We start from the raw sequence: 16,426 nt of genomic DNA on the forward strand, positions 1-16,426 counted from the left end.
CTTCATTTCATTACAGTCTTATTTAATTAAGAAACCTTCACAGGTAATTTCACAGGAAAAGGACAGTGACTGGAGCTACGCATTTTACTAAGCCGTAAGAATATGGGCATGAGTGGACTTTACTGTAAATCCCAGCCCGAGGCACATGAGAAATGTTTTTGTAGCTCTGAGACAAAAAAAACCAACCCACACACCTTTCGAATAGGAAAAATGGCGATTTCCAGAAATGCGACAAAACATTTGCAACCTAAATTGATCAGAAGTGTGAAAAATGGTCACTTTTCCCCCGTGGTGGTGTAACCTGTAACTTTGAACGGTCGCTAAGTGAACTGTTGCAAGTCAAGGAGTACCTCAACGAACTGCAGGGTTTTATTCTTGTTGCCCCTTTGCATCACTTCCAATGGTTACTCCCTTAAAAGGACAACCTTACTGACGTCGTTATTCTCAAGTTTTCAAATGCAAGATTTAACGTTAATATTTAATAATAATTTAACAACGCAAGACTTGGAGTATTTCAACGTTAAGCAGCCACTGCTTATACAAAAGCTACTGTAATACCCAGGGCTAATGCACTGACTGATAATTTTCATTTGCTCGGACCCTATTTTTGCTACAGTTATCTTACTCTCCCATTTGTTTCTTCTTGCTGTTCTAGTTCGTTATCCTGAAAAATGGTGACCTCTGTGTTTTAAAAAATGGGTACAACAAAGCACAATTACTACTCGTGTCCCACATTCAATAGTGAAGGCCACCTAGGGAAACACAATCACATCCCTGAACGTATCAGGAATGGTGGTGTAGGAATGCAGAAGAGTTTTGTGTTTTTAAAGTTACGTAAGATTTTTTTTTTTAAAAAAAAAGTACACGTGAATGCAGCTACATGGGAACGGGTTCTTACGAGTAGTATCCTTGCCTTCAACTGCCTGAAAGTTCTGTTAAGTCAGGGGTAGGCAACCTCGGCTCTTTTATGACTCCTGGACTTCAACTCCCAGAATTCCTGAGCCAGCCATGCTGAGGGGAAAGGGAGAGGTTTCCAAGCTGAGCCATGCTGGCTCAGGAATTCTGGGAGTTGAAGTCCACCAGTCACGAAGGGGCCATAGTTCCCCCATGCTGGCTCAGGAATTCTGGGAGTTGAAGTCCACCAGTCACGAAGGGGCCATAGTTCCCCCATGCTGGCTCAGGAATTCTGGGAGTTGAAGTCCAGGAGTCATAAAAGAGCTAAGGTTGCCTACCCCTGTGTTAAGTCTTCTGGCCTTTTGGAAGAGTTTGAAAACCTAGGCCTGCCAACTCGCACGGGGCTGGGAGAGAAACGGACAAGCAATTGAGGAGAATATTTGTAACTCACGGTTGAACTAGGCTAAGGGGGTCCTTGGTGCACTGGGCTTAGTGGTTTTCTTGCAAACGTTTCCTTACCAAACTAGGTAACGTCATCAGTGCTAGAAGGGAGTGGGATTTGTAGAGAGGTTGAGGAGGACTGTGGGGTCTTTGGTCCTCTCTGGGCTTGTTTTCTTGCAGACGTTTCATTACCGAACTAGGTAACATCATCAGTGTTGGAACACAAGCTTTTGAGTTGGTTAATGCCTTGAAGAGGCTTCTTCCTGGTTTCTTCACTTTTATTATTCCACCCTTAGTGATCTCCTTTTGCTAAGATACAATATTTTAGACGGTTTTTGTTTGCAGTGATACACTGCCCAGAGTTACTCTGTGAATGAGATGGGCGGTCGCCGGTCACTAAATTTGACCAATCAATAAAATAAAAATAACTGAAAAAAACAAGCAGAGCTCTGAGCGTGCCAACAGCGGTCTCCCAACGTGCTAAGCCTAAATGATGACTTACGTGCCAACTTCTCTTTATGTTGTTTTTACCTTTTACATTAGTTGTTGGTTGTTTTACTGCTTATGCGTTTCGAGTCTTATTATATACGCTGCCCAAAGTCACTGCGTGAGATGGGCAGCTACACAAACGTGATTAAATAAACGTCAATATCCCATTCCAACTCAATAGATAAAATGGGGGGGGGGGGTTTTCTCATAAAGTCTTACTTTTTTTTTAAAGGCATAGCACTTTGTGTGAGCAAGAGAGCCACTGCACAAGGCAGAATAACACTGCAAATGCTGAATGCAAAACAAGGTGTTTTGACCATTTCTGGTGGAACCATCTTCAGAAGATACTTCCAGCAAATTCTACGCATGCTTATTAGTAACCCTCGAGCTAAAACCATTTATTTAGTGACCATTCAAACTTATGGCATTGAAAGGATGACTTAGGAACAGTCCTTGGAGGTACAACCTTCATAGCATCCCCGTGATCATGTGATCAGAATTCAGGCACTAAGCAACCTACATATAATTACAATAATTGCAGCATCTCACGGTGATGTGATCACTACGTAAAACCTTCCTACTGCCTTCCTACAAGCAAGGTCAATGGGAGAAGCTGGACTCACTTAACTAGGATTCACTTAGCGACCATGGCAAAAAGGTCATAAAATGTGGCATGACTCACTTAACAATCACCTTGCTTAGCAACGGAAATTCTGGTCAGCTGTGGTCGTAAGTTGAGCACTAACTATCCTTGGATGTCCCATTTGATCTTACTCCTCAAACATTCACAGGACTGTGGAAACTTGCTCCCAAGTGGAGGCATAAACCTTGGGGAACTCTACAGAAATCTATCTATCTATCTATCTATCTATCTATCTAGATATATATAGATAGATAGATAGATATAGATATGATAGATACAGATAAGATATATATATATATAGATTCAGATACAAACACAGATATACACACACAGATATACATATACAGATATATATGTGTGTGTGTGTGTGTGTGTGTATATGTGTGTGTGTATATATATATATATATATATATGTCGGCAGTTTGGCGGGTCAAATCCCGAGTGCCGCGTAGCAGAGTGAGCGCCTGTTACTTGTCCCAGCTTCTGCCAACCTAGCAGTTCGAAAGCACATAAAAAAGCAAGTGGAAAAATAGGGACCACTACGGTGGGAAGGTAACAGCGTTCCGTGCGCCTTGTCTAATCATGCCGGCCACATGACCACGGAGACGTCCTTGGACAAGCGCTGGCTCTTCGACTTTGAAACGGAGTTGGAAACGACTAGCACGCATGTGCAGGGGAACCTTTACCTTTTATACACACACACACACACACACACACATATATTCAAAAAAAGCCTTGACAAATACTTAACATACATATATATATAGATATATATCTATATCTATAGATCTATCTATCTATCTATAGATAGATAGATATAGATATTTGAAGTTAGTAAAAATAAAAACAATGAACTCCGGGATACAAGAGAAAATTCTTCTTTATTGCTGAGCTTTCGTCAACAAGGTGTTGACATCATCAGAGCAAGGGCTGAATGATAAGGGAGCCAGGTTGTCGTGGTTCTTCTCTTTGTAATAGATTTTTAAGAACAGAGATGGCTAGGTTTTGAGGGATAGAGGTGAACAAAGATACTACGTCAAATGAGATCATGATCTCATCATTGTTCACCCTTAATGTAATTTTTTTAGAAAATCTTCAGAAGATTTTACAGAGGTTGTAGAATTATCAAGTAAGTGTTGATAAAGAAGAATTTTCTCTTTTATCCCGGAGTTCATCGTTTTTATTTTTACTAACTTCAAATGTCTAGACCTGGGATTCCAGTTTTTAAATTTATTAAAGATAGAGGGAGGGAGAGAGAGAGAGAGAGAGAGAGAGAGAGAGAGAGAGAGAGAGAGAGAGAGAGAGAGATGAGTGTGTGTGTGTGTGTGTGTACACATATATACACACATACATTATATATATATAATTTCTGATCATAAATGCAGTTAAATTCTGTGATCTTTCTGCTGCTTTTTGTAAGCTCAGCTCGAAGGCCTGGCTAAACTTTCTGGAAATTGCTTCTGAATGCACAACACAAAAGTATGGTGAACAGAATCTTAAAACGGGTAGGGGGTAAATATACGGATGGGGGGGGGGGGGTTCCCGGATCCCAGAAAGGTAAATTTTGGGAGTTTGATGATTCACAACTGTGGCAATCATAAAAAGAGAGAAAATCTTGGTTCACTCCATTTTTTATGGAGCTTGGCTGTATCTACTCTCAGCTGGGATTGTCAAATGGATGCTTCCATAGATTTTTTTGAGGGGGGTGGGGTGGGGGAAGAACCTTTCAAAGCTGCCCCAAACTGTGATATGACTGTAGAAAAATTTGATAAAATTAATAAAGCATTAATAATATCAGGAGCTTGGCTGTATCTCCTCTCTCACCTTGAATTTGTCAAATTGATCTCTCTCTCTCTCTCAGCTTGCAGCTCAGCCATTCTTCCGCCCTTTGGGGGGCGGGGGACTCCTCCCCCCCACTCCACGCCCCTGATGGGCTTTGTAGTCCTTCCCGCCGGAAAGGCCCCGCTTAAGTCAAGATCCAAGCCAGGAAAATCCCACCAAAAAAACCCAAAAAACCAACTACCCCTTTTCTTTTAACGGCTCTTCTAAGCTCGGGTGCCGTCCCGTCCCTTCCACCACACGGGGACCCGCCAGACACCTCTCCCCGCCGCACTCCCATCATCCCCAGCCGCGGCACCGCCGGGCTGTGGGACCGGGGGTTGGGGTGGCGGGTGGGCAGACGCCTCCCATCCCATCAGGGGAAGAAGCGTCCCGGGGTCGGAGCGCCGGACTCCAAGGCCCATCCGCCGCCGCCACCCCACCCCCCCCCACAGCAACCTCTGAGGCGGCGCGCGTGAGGCGGAGAGGGGAGGGGGGAAATAAGAGTAGCCGGGCCGCGCGCACGCGCACTCCGCTGGCAGAGTCGAAAAACGAGCGGGGAGGGGGGAAAAAGAGGCGCGCTCGCCTATGTGAGGCCGGGGAGGGGGAGGGGCCGAGGCGCCAGCGAGCGAGGGGGGGGCGAGCGGGGGAGACGGCCGAGCGCGGCGCTCCGTCGTCGCCGTCGCCGCCGTCCGCCCGTCGTTGCCGTAACGTCCTGACGCTCCGCAGGGATCCGCTGACAGGCAGGCCGGCCGGTCGGCTGGCCGGCGTCACCACCCGGGAGCCCTCACTCGCTTACCTCAGCCGCGGTGGCCCGAGCTCAGGTTCCAGCGCCGGCGGGGAACGAAGGAAGGAGGGAGGGAGGGAGGAGGAGGAGGAGGAGGAGGAAGAAGCCGAAGCGGCCGCCTCGGCGCCGTGTCTGAGGGAAGCTGCGGCGCGCGCGGCCTCTTCTCGCTGCTGCGCAGGCGCACTGCGCCCCTGCCGCCTTCTCCCTGCTGCGGCGCCGGGGCTGAGGCTGAGGGAGGGAAGCGGGGGGGGGGAGGGAGAGAAGGGCTCCCACCCGCCGCGGGGCTTTTATTGGGGGAGAGCTGCCGGTCGCCTCCCCGCAGAACCACCGCCGAGGCTCCACGGCGCATGCGCGGGGCGCCGAGAGGCTTCTTTCCCCCGTCGCGCGCGCCCCCTGAGGGAAAAGCAGCCTCTCCCGGGTTTTTTCTTTTCTTTTCGGCTTCGGACTCCAACTCCCATCATCCCCGTCAACTCCTTATATCACCGTTTAAAAAAAAAGGAAAGGAAAGAAGCGCCTCTGTAGAGTGGGGTTAGGTTTAGGGGCTGGTTAGGAGCTGGGAGTGGAGTGGAGACCACGAGGAGATGACAGGGCTGGGCACTCCCCTGAGGAAGAGGAGAGGGAGGGGAAGAACATTCTGGTGGGAGGCGGAAGGTTGCCCTGAAAGTGACATTGTACGCCTGTTTTGTCAAAATCCTGCTCTTTTTGTTATTGGGAAACCATCCTTGGTTTAATGCAGGCTATACTCATGCTGGTTGCTTTATAGAGATGAATGACAGGGAGATGGGACTCCAGCCTCCATGTGCCTCCCTGAGGGAAAATAGCGTGTCCCGTTATGGGGCCTTCCTCCCCAGTTCCTTGGGGTTCAGACTCTAGATCCCATCATCCCCTGGCCATGCCGGCCGGGATGGAGCCTTCCTCCCCAGTTCCTTGGGGTTTGGACTCTTGATCCCATCATCCCCTGGCCATGCCGGCCAGGATGGGGCCTTCCTCCCCAGTTCCTTGGGGTTCGGACTCTTGATCCCATCATCCCCTGGCCATGCTGGCCGTGATGGGGCCTTCCTCCCCAGTTCCTTGGGGTTCGGACTCTTGATCCCATCATCCCCTGGCCATGCCGGCCGTGATGGGGCCTTCCTCCCCAGTTCCTTGGGGTTTGGACTCTTGATCCCCTGTCCATGCCGGCCGTGATGGGGCCTTCCTCCCCAGTTCCTTGGGGTTTGGACTCTAGATCCCATCATCCCCTGGCCATGCCGGCCGGGATGGGGCCTTCCTCACCAGTTCCTTGGGGTTTGGACTCTTGATCCCCAGGCCATGCCGGCCGTGATGGGGCCTTCCTCCCCAGTTCCTTGGGGTTCGGACTCTTGATCCCATCATCTCCTGGCCATGCCGGCTACACAGACTAATCTCATTGCATTTTAAAAAACAAAATGCAAATGCAGTCTCGTCTGGTGGTCAGAAATGCAGGAACTAGAAAAGGGAAAGTTGTTAATTTAATATTTTTTTAAAAAAAAATTAAAAGCTTGAATAAAATAGAGTTATGTATTTCTAGCCCCAGGAACTGGGCCATATTAATGGCCGAGTTATTTCCAGTCAGTGAATCATTCTGTATGCAAGTAGGTTTCAGGGCCCACTGTAAAAGATGGGTAGTTGTTTGCAGTGCTTTTTTTGTAAAAGAAAAAGGTGCCGGAACTCACACATGTCATACAACCCGCCTTGCCTACCCTACAAGGTTCCATCCAAAAAAGGTGCCGGAACTCCGTTCTGAGCGTTCTATGAGGAAAAAAAGCCCTGGTTGTTTGAATAGTGCCACCTTCGCAGTGAATATCCTCCTCCTCATTATCGGGGAGAAATGTTTTTGCATGTAATCTTTAGTTCTAGCCAGACCAGTACGCAGAGATGTTTGTTTAAACAGCTCCTCAAGAGGTTCCATCCAATTATGAAAATGTTTTACTTGAGATCTTTTATCTTTTTAATTGTTCTGTTTGAGGTGTAACACTAACTGGGCCTGGTTAGGATTGGGGAAAGGAGACCATCAGGAAATCCTGGAATTGTGAACTCCTCCCCTGAGTGGAGGGGAAAAAAACATTCTGGAAGGAGGCAGGGATAATAATCACAGCCCTATGATTGTCAGGCGAGTGACATGGATACACCCGTGTCATGGACCAGAGATCCAGCCCTTGACTGTTATAAAACCAACCTCCATTTAATGCAGATTACACTCATAGGCTTGGTTCCTTTATAGGGATGAGAGGAGGGAACTGGCGTTTAATGTAATAAATAAATATTAAAAAGGGATTGTTTCTGTTTTGGTTCTTGGCATCTCCAAAAGCTGCCTCATGTCTGTCTGTCTATCTGTATTTGTGTATAAAATCATTACAAATCCTCTAAAATCAGGGCTCTCCAAATTTGTGGACTTCAACTCTCAGAATTTACCAACCAGCATGTTGCCCGGTTTGGAGACCCCCACCGTAAGCCTTTCTAATACTTCACTCACTCACATTTTTTTCTGCACCTTTGCTGAAATTAGCTTATAAAACAACCAGCTCAAATACCATTACAGAAGGTTTGCTTTATAGAGGGTCCGGTGTTTGGTGACGGAGAAGATGTGCGGGCGGTATTGAAGAGACCACCCCCAGTTGCTCTGGATCAATTTTCCTCTCTCAGCCTACTGCCCAGACTTGGGATTGTGTAGATTAAAAAAAAAATGCAATGTAAAGGTTGACCTGAAAGAAAGGCAAGCTGTAAATCTCACAAATAAATATTGATGGACATATTTATTGCTGTCTTTTCTGTGTGTGTGCTGGGTGTCTCCCATCTGTAGGAGGCTGTTATGAGATCTTTCAGTTTTGTCAAAGAAAGCAAAGCAGAATCAAGAAGCTCACTTCTGTTTCCCCAGAAGCTCTGTGTGTCTGACATTGCTAGGGCATCTGTTACGGAGGGTCCGTGTCATTGCTGTATGGGGAGGGGGTCGATTTCGTGGCCTCAACGTCTGTGAGTCTTGAGACATCCTGCTGGTTTAAAGTTTCATATACGTACCTTCAAAGCCATCATGCGTTTGCTAATGTCCAGTTCTTGAGATCCCTCCACATTCTGTGGCAACCGAAGGGAGCAGAAGTATGTATTTTTTGTTCTTGGGTTGCCAGTATGTGGCCTTCCCTCTGCAGTGTTACCAATTTCCATCTCCCCCCCCCCCTTGGTCAAAATAATTTGCTGCTGAGAAACATGTTGCAGATCAAGGTTGTTTCTGATTTTTTCCCCTTAGCACTACTTTTGTTCCACTAGAATAAAGGTGTGCCTGGCTGAGGAATTCTGGGAGTCGAAGTCCACAAGTCATAAAAGGGCCAGGTTTGCTGTAGATGATCAAGGTGGAGGTCCTCAGAGGTTTGGGAAGAGCCCAGATCTTGTTGGGTCAACATGCTGGCCTGTCCCTCCCTTTGGAGGCCATTATTTATAGCCCTATATTTAGGGATTAGTTTGGAGCGACTGTATGCTGTTTTTAAGAATTACTAAAAGTATTGGGGTTTTTTTTGGGGGGGGGGTGTTGCTTCTAGGAATTAAGTTTGTTCTTCCAGAATGTGAATTTCTCAGGGGTGGCCTGTCCTCATAGGGGATCACCTCGAGAGCCAAGGACAGGTAGCTCTTGACTTACGACTGTTGGCTTAGCAACTCTTCAAAGATACAACGGCACTGAAAACAGTGGTTTACGACCAGTGGTGGGATTCAAATAGGTGAACAACCGGTTCTCTGGTGGATGCCGCTTCCGGAAGTCCATTCTGGGCCTGGGCAACAAGAAATTAGCTACCGGTTCTGCCGAAGTGGTGCGAACCGGCTGAATCCCAACACGGGTGTATGGCAGGGGTCTTCAAACATGGCCCTTTTATGACTTGTGGACTTCGACTCCCAGAATTCCTCAGCCAGGCACGCGTGGAATTCTGGGAGTCGAAGTCCACAAGTCATAAAAGGGCCGAGTTTGAAGACCCCTGCAGTATATGGTCGCCTAATCTAATTGGGTGTCTTCTGTGTATCGGGTTATTAAAAAAATACTTTTGGGGAATGTTTACAAACAGAGCAAATCCACGAAGAAATAAAAGTTCTTTCTCTCTTTCCCCAGGTTTTATCAATAGGCGGGTTATTGTTTTTTTGTTTATTCTAGAAAACCACTTGAAAACAAACTGCGGTTAAAAAAAAGTCAATAGATAAATAAAAATGGCGAGTTGTGGTTTCATACCAAGTTTATTTCTTGTTTTTCCTCATTAATCACTTCTTTTGCACAACAACAACCTCAAGTTGACGATGAAATGCATTGTGAAATTAAAGGAATCGGATTATTAGGCTCAAGTATGGAAAAAAAACCCAAACCATTCATGACACCGTTACACTTCCTTACTTTTCCGCGTCTTTGGAAAGACCAAACCAAAAAAAAACACAGCACACACTGCACCCTAAGAAGTGACTTTTATGCAAGGCCAATCACATTTAACTAGACTTTGGGAGAAAACGGGAGGACGGTCCTGATAAAATACCAGAAAAGTTAAGTTTTGCTTGCTGTACAGGTGTGTTTTATTTTTGTTGTTGTTATTTTTTGAAAACTTCCTGTTAAGCGCTGCTTGTGCTACCTGGTTACAATGATACGTAACATAACTTTAAATAGTGATGCTCATCGTAGAACATCTAGAACACACCTGTAAGAGAAAAAGTTCCCTTTCAGGTTGGAAGGAGTGGCGCACTTTGGCTGCTGACGTTTTGACAAGTTTTCCTTCGCCCCTTCAGCTCCGACTAGATGCCTCCGGGGACCGTGGCCTTCACAGAAGAAGGTTGCCAACGAGAGCTGTTCCACCTGCCTCATGGAATCTACATTCCAGCATCTTTGACTCTTCCTTCCTTTTTTTCTTTTCTTTTTCCAGATGTCAGTCTTCTCTCTGGCATTCAACCATCATTGCTCTGTTTTTTTTGTCAGTTAACAGTTTGCAGGAGCCCAAGCGGGGGCCATTAATCAGGTCCATGTCGGCTAAGAACTGGTTCTTAATACAAAAATCTGTTGTGGAATATCATCAGTAGCACCATAAGCACGCCTTCCTTGCCTCAAGCCATCCGGGTTTTTTTTGTGTGTACGTGTGTGTGGCTTTTGCTACGTGCACTTGGACGATGTCGCAGTTGGCAACTCTTAAAACACGCAGGTACGTAACCACACCTTGCTACGTAAGCTTTGGAGGCGCTGGCGCCAGTAGCATCAGGCAACCGAGAAAATACCTACAGTTCATGGAAGATACTAACCGAGCAGCAGCAAGAACCACCGTCGCGCACTGCTCAGAGAATAGCTACTGGGCACCAGAAAGAGGGCATCACATTTATTCTTAACACTAGGGTTTGTTTCACAATGCAGCAACATAACACCACCCCAAAGGAAAGCCAAGTTACTGTAGGTATCAACATACATTTGAATCAGATTTGACTTAAGATTTGACAAGCTGGTTTCGGGCAGATTCGTTGATTTCTTAATGTGAGATGTAGTCCATTAGCACAAGAGTATTGTTGACTTCTTTTTGGCTTAATAGTGCCACAAAGTTATAGCTCTGTTCAAAGTTCTTACTTCTAAACAAAGGACAGATTTCCGTAATTAAAATTACAGGGGCAGAAGAGCTCACAGTTCCTAGGCCTTCTTAACTTTCTCTCTCGCACATAAAGTAATTTTAGCAAATAATTTGATTTTTTAGCTACTGGTTATAATGATTTTGTACATAATCTTCCAAAGTAAAAGGTCTGCTACTGCTAGTACCCTGCCGACAAAAGTGCGTATAGTCAAGGCTACGGTCTTCCCAGTTGCGATGTGTGGCTGTGAAAGTTGGACCATAAAAAAGGCTGAGCGCCAAAGAATTGAGGCCTTTGAACTATGGTGCTGGAGAAGACTCCTGCGAGTCCCTTGGACTGCGAGGTGATCCAACCGGTCAGTCCTAGAGGAGATCCACCCTGACTGCTCTTTAGAAGGCCAGATCCTGAAGCTGAAACTCAAATACTTTGGCCACCTAATGAGAAGGAAGGACTCACTGGAGAAGAGCCTCATGCTGGGAAAGATTGAGGGCAAGAGAAGAAGGGGACGACAGAGAATGAGGTGGCTGGATGGAGTCACTGAAGCAGGAGGCGTGAGCCTAAATGGACTCCAGAAGATGGTGGCGGACAGGAAGGCCTGGAGGAACGTTGTCCATGGGGTCGCGATGGGTCAGACACGACTTCGCAGCTAACAACAACAACAAATGTGGCCGAATTCACTGACGGTCAGAAGAGAGCCTTCTGCAACCTCAAAGCCATCAGGTATTTTTCACAAGGAAGCCCAGTTGGCAGAGACATTGAGGGTGCTTTCTCAACTCTGGCAACTTTTAAGACCTACAGACTTCAACTCCCAGGATTCCGGCTGGGGAATTCTGGGAGTTGAAGTCCATTCGTCTTTAAAGTTGCCCAGATGGAGAAATACTGGTTCAAACCAGCGCATTTCAAGGCGATTAGGTAGGTAGGAGAAGGATGCTGAAGGCTGTTCCGCCCATCCTTGTTTCTGATTTGACTGAAACACAATATTGTGACCTCTGACTGCACCACATTAGCTCTAACAGCACAAAGGCATCCCTGACATCGAAATGTATTTTTTCAGTTGGGCCAGTTTCTTCCTTTCGTGAACGGCTATGGAATATAAGTCCCAAAAATAAATAAATAAATAAATAAATAAATAAATAAATAGCAAAAGCAGAGGGGCATACAAATCAACCCCTTTAGCCTGTAATCCTAGACTCGGACCCATCTACGCCTTGGAAGAGCCGTACAATAAACCGGGCTGTGCGTCATCCCACAATTTTGCACACCAGTGCCTCCAGATACCGTGTGGAATTAGGAAGACGAGAAAGCTCCCGGAGAGCTGGATATTGTCCTTAAAATGGCACCTCGCCCCGATGTCCTAGGAACCCAATTCGCTCCTCTCTTTCTAGCAGGAAAGTTAGGCGGTGTAAAAATTTGTGTCTTACTGAATTAATTCATTTTCTGGGATTGCAAAGTACGCCAAAGGCCCCGCTCCCGAAAGGAGGCGAGTTTGTGCAACATGCTAAATGGGCATTGCGCTCACACACACACACACAACCAGGCTTCCCACATTTGTGCAAACACAGCTGCTAGATTTGTAGCTGTCTGGTTAATGTTCTGGGCTGCTGGGCCCTTAATAAAAGATGGGGATGAAGCGAAGCCGGGACATCTAGAGACCATAGACCTGGTGTGGGTGATTCCACTCCTGGTGACGCCCCCAGACCCACAAAGCAAATCCAGCGAGCCCACAGGACCCCTTGCCTGCCATCACTGACCCCCTTCCCAAGACCCTCAAGTCCGGCCACCCCCTCCTAAGCAGAGACACGTGATAAAACTCCTTAGATCTGAGAAACGTGCCAAGAAAATAAAAGCAGAAGAATCCAGGCCACAGCTGTCTACGGTTCGGAGAATAATAGAATAAAAGAGTTGGGAGGGGGCTGGGAGGTCATCTAGCCCAACCCTCTGCTCAAGCACCGTTTCAGACAAATGGTTGCCCCAAAACCTCCAGCGTTGGGAGCACCTATTCTGCAGGGCAGATATATGGGCCTTGCTCCCTGGGTGCAGAGGCTGAAAGCCAACTGGTTGAGCCAACTATCTTGCTGTGGATTCCACCGTCCTGTGTGTTTTTTGTTTCTTTTTTTCCTCCTGGATTTGTCACTTGCTTACTGAATTTCTGCCCTCGGCCTTTGCTAAAGCTGTGCACCCCACACCTGTTGCCGTAAGATGCTAGTTAGAAGACTCGAAACGTTTTGCCTATCACTGGACTCTGGCAGGCATCCAGGTTCCCTATCTTTTTGGCTGGCAGCCAGCACTGGTGGCACAGGAAACATAAGTGTGAACACAATCATTAAGCAAAATAGAGGGGGGGGCAGGTTTCTTTAGAACACAGTTTACCGAAGTAGCCAATTTTTCTGAATTTTCTACAGTGCATGGCATCATAAACCAGGGTTGCATTTTTGACAATCAGAACTGGTAGCCCTACTCTAAAACAATCAGTCTGTGTTGTTTTTTTATAAGCCACCTGGAGTCACTAAAAGTGAGCAGGGGGCCACATAAATTCTCAAATAAATAAATTTGTGCAACCCTGAGCTTTGGATGGCCCAAGATCTCCGCGGCCTCAAAACACTCCTTTTCCACCTGGCTGACCTGGACTGACAGGCATTTTAATTATGTTTACAATTTTTAATTTATTTTTAATTTTAATTTATTGCACAGATGACTTTAAATTTTAATTTTATCTTAATTTCTGTACTTATTATATGTTATTGTTGTTAGCCGCCCTGAGTCCTTCGGGAGATAGGGCGAGATATAAGTCCCATTAATAAATAAATAAAATAAATAAAACCTGCTAAGATGTAGAAAGCCAACGTTAAAAATGAATTCTAACTAAAATTAACCAACGTCAGCAGTGTGGTATCAAGGCTGGGTCTTTTCTTCACTTTGGAAGGAGATTTCTGCCAGCACAATTCAAACATGTACCAAAATGTCCAATTCTGGGGTTCCACTTGAATGGAACATTCCTCAAAATATCCGCCAGGCAGCTTTTTTCATCCTTCTGCGGCAATACTCAGTTCAGTCTCTCTTACTTAAAAGCTAACTTCCAATTTTCTGCCCAATTTACTTGTCTCCTGACCTCAAATGGATCACTGCGGGCAGGAATGTTGCACTGTTTTGCTTGGACTCCTGAGGCAACTTGCATTTCTGATTGTGGCCACACAGAGTTAAAAAGATCAATGGTTAAGACTCAAAATACTATAAGCCTAAATTTACAGCAAGTCTGAATTACACACCACACAAGCTCACGGCACCACAGCAACTAAGACTATCATCATCATCATCGTCCTGCAGACATTTTTTTCACAGGTCCCACCTGGATAACACGGGTGATGACGTTTACAGGCAATTCTATTTTCCCTTAGAATTTATTTACCGTATATGCTTGAGTATAAGCCGAATTTTTCAGCCCACTTTTTGGGCTGAAAAATTCCAGTTCGGCTTATACTCCAGTCAACAAAAAAAACTTACCGAGGACTTGTGCGCGGCCGAGGCTTCGGTGCTTCCGGGATCGCGCGCACCTCTCCCAAGCCACCGCCGTCCGGAGACCTGCCGACGTTTGGGGAGGTTTGGGCACCTCCCCAAACCTCCCCAAACGTCGTCAGGTCTCCGGATCTCCGTGCCCTGCCTACCTGCTTCTTTCTGCTGCGGAAAGAAGCAGGCAGGCAGGGCGCGGAGGTCCGGAGACCTGCCGACGTTTGGGGAGGTTTGGGGAGGCGCGCACCTCCCCAAACCTCCCCAAACTTCGGCAGGTCTCCGGACGGCGGCGGCTTGGGAGAGGTGCGCGCGATCCTGGAAGCACCGAAGCCTCGGCCGCGCGCAAGTCCTCGGTAAGCTCCGGGCGGTCACTTGCTTCGCGTCTCCTGAGGGAAGGGGGGCGACTGGAGCGGGCGTGTTTCCTCGCCTGCTGGGTGCCACGATTTGCCCGGGGAACGCGCGGGCCCCAAATGGCAGCATGGAGCGAGGAAGCGGACAGCCAGGGCTTCCCCGAGAGCCGCGGCCACACAGGGTATTCCTGTGTATTCAGGCTTGCAAAATGGCGGATCGAGCCTCTGCTGGCGGCAGAGGCTTGCAGAGCGCGGATCCAGCTTGCAGAACGGCGGATCGGCTTATACTCGAGTCAATAACTTTTTCCAGTTTTGGGGGGTGAAATTGGGGGTCTCGGCTTATACTCGAGTCGGCTTATACTCAAGTATATACGGGTAACTCTTTATTTTCAATATAACAAATGTGGATAAGACAATTCTGTGTTATCGGCCGGTGCTTTCACCAATGATTGTTCTTTATAACTGATGGATTATCTAGAATCTCTTAACGCAGTTCTTCTATCCTGTTCCCAGACATATTACCTCTTAACCCTGATGATGCCACCAACGGCGCTCTCTTTTTTTTCTAAGTTAACTAAAAAAATCTTTTTCAGCCTAATGGCCCTTTTTCTTTGGATATCAAGACAAAATGCTTGCTCAGGACTTCTTTTTAAGGAATGGCAGGCTGGAGATACTGTATCCTGGGGAAAGTGAACCAATGCACCCAGTGCTTTTTTTTTGTAAAAGAAAAAGGTGCCAGAACTCACACATGCCATACAACCTGTCTTGCCTACCCTACAAGGTTCCATCCAAAAAAGGTGCCGGAACTCCGGAGCGTTCTATGAGAAAAAAAGCCCTGAATGCACCCAACCTCCAGCTGGTTGTTTGCCTTCCTTGATGAGTTCAATGGGTAGAACATCCACCTTTGTCTATCTAGTTTTCCTGTATCTTTTACCTTTCTTCTATGCTACAGGTAATCCGTGGAAATTATCCATTCTCCCCCCCCCCCAAAGATTTCTTGAATGCTCTTTCCATGTCTTCACTCCTTGCCCATCAGTCCCTGAGGCCACTTCACTTTCTGAAAACAAGCTATGATTTTTCTGTCGATCTAAGAAGAGCATTCACGCCGATGTCCCTATAAAACACACTCTCCCTGAGACATAACCTAATTTCACTCGCCCTTCGTCTGCACGCTCCCATCTCTTTTTTTTTTTTTGACAGATGTCGACCCCGTTTCTGAATTCTAAAGCAGAGGTCTCCAAATTTGACAACTTTAAGACTTGGGGGACTTCAGCTCCCAGAATTCCTCAGCCAGCAGTGCTGTTCCTGTCCCCCCCCCGCCCCCCAAAGGCACAGAATCTAGGGAAGGCTGAGAATTCACAAGCATCCTCAAAGTGGCACTTGTCACATCACTAGAATTCACAAAATGGCAAGGCGGTTCTTGAAAGGTCGTATCCTGGGGTCAGCCTTACCAGGTAGACCTGACGGCAGTCGCAAGCAGACGGACCGGTTTATTGCAAAGCTACATTAGCTGAAGTTTGCAAATCTGAAAGAACAATTCTCCTACTCTTTTACAGCCCAGGAAGCTAAGAAGGATCCCTTCCTGATCCCTTTTCTCTACCCGTTATGCAGCGGAGAGACCAGCTGTCTCTTATCGGATTGTTCCTGTCTCCCAAGATCTTTCCCACATCCTGTTTAGATCTGGTGCCTGGGAAGCCACAGTAGGGATCTAATCAGAGGCTATAAAGACAGAAGACTTTAGAGATCCAGGAGAACTTAGAACAAAACGAAACCTGGAAACCCCAGACTAGGATTGGGTATTAGTTACTCAAGGGAATACACGCATACGCTATTCAGGAAGTTGGCATTGGGGTATAATTTTGCGTTCCAAAGTCAGGTCAGCATCCAATACAATAAATAACAGATAGATAG

General features: G+C 46.7%; 1 protein-coding gene and 1 long non-coding RNA gene across 4 annotated transcripts in view; one reads left to right on the forward strand and one right to left on the reverse strand.

Moving 5' to 3' along the window:
• Positions 1-5,227, reverse strand: part of GMEB2 (glucocorticoid modulatory element binding protein 2) — a 37,220-nt gene extending 31,993 nt beyond the window's left edge. For 2 of the 3 annotated variants that reach the window (XM_083360872.1, XM_083360870.1), the window contains exon 1: positions 5,085-5,227. The gene's annotated coding sequence lies outside the window, so the exon portion shown is untranslated. Of the gene's footprint in view, positions 1-4,291; positions 4,732-5,084 lie in introns of those variants that run through there. The other variant, XM_083360871.1, reaches the window with a different exon arrangement.
• A 131-nt stretch (positions 5,228-5,358) lies between these two features.
• On the forward strand, positions 5,359-7,364 carry LOC310637260. The gene is made up of 2 exons (XR_014491900.1): positions 5,359-6,701; positions 6,847-7,364. It is a non-coding gene; the product is annotated as an uncharacterized lncRNA (long non-coding RNA).
• Positions 7,365-16,426: the final 9,062 nt, after the last annotated feature.

The sequence above is a fragment of the Vipera ursinii genome, assembly GCF_947247035.1.
Source record: "Vipera ursinii genome assembly, chromosome: 3".
Lineage (NCBI taxonomy): Eukaryota > Metazoa > Chordata > Lepidosauria > Squamata > Viperidae > Vipera > Vipera ursinii.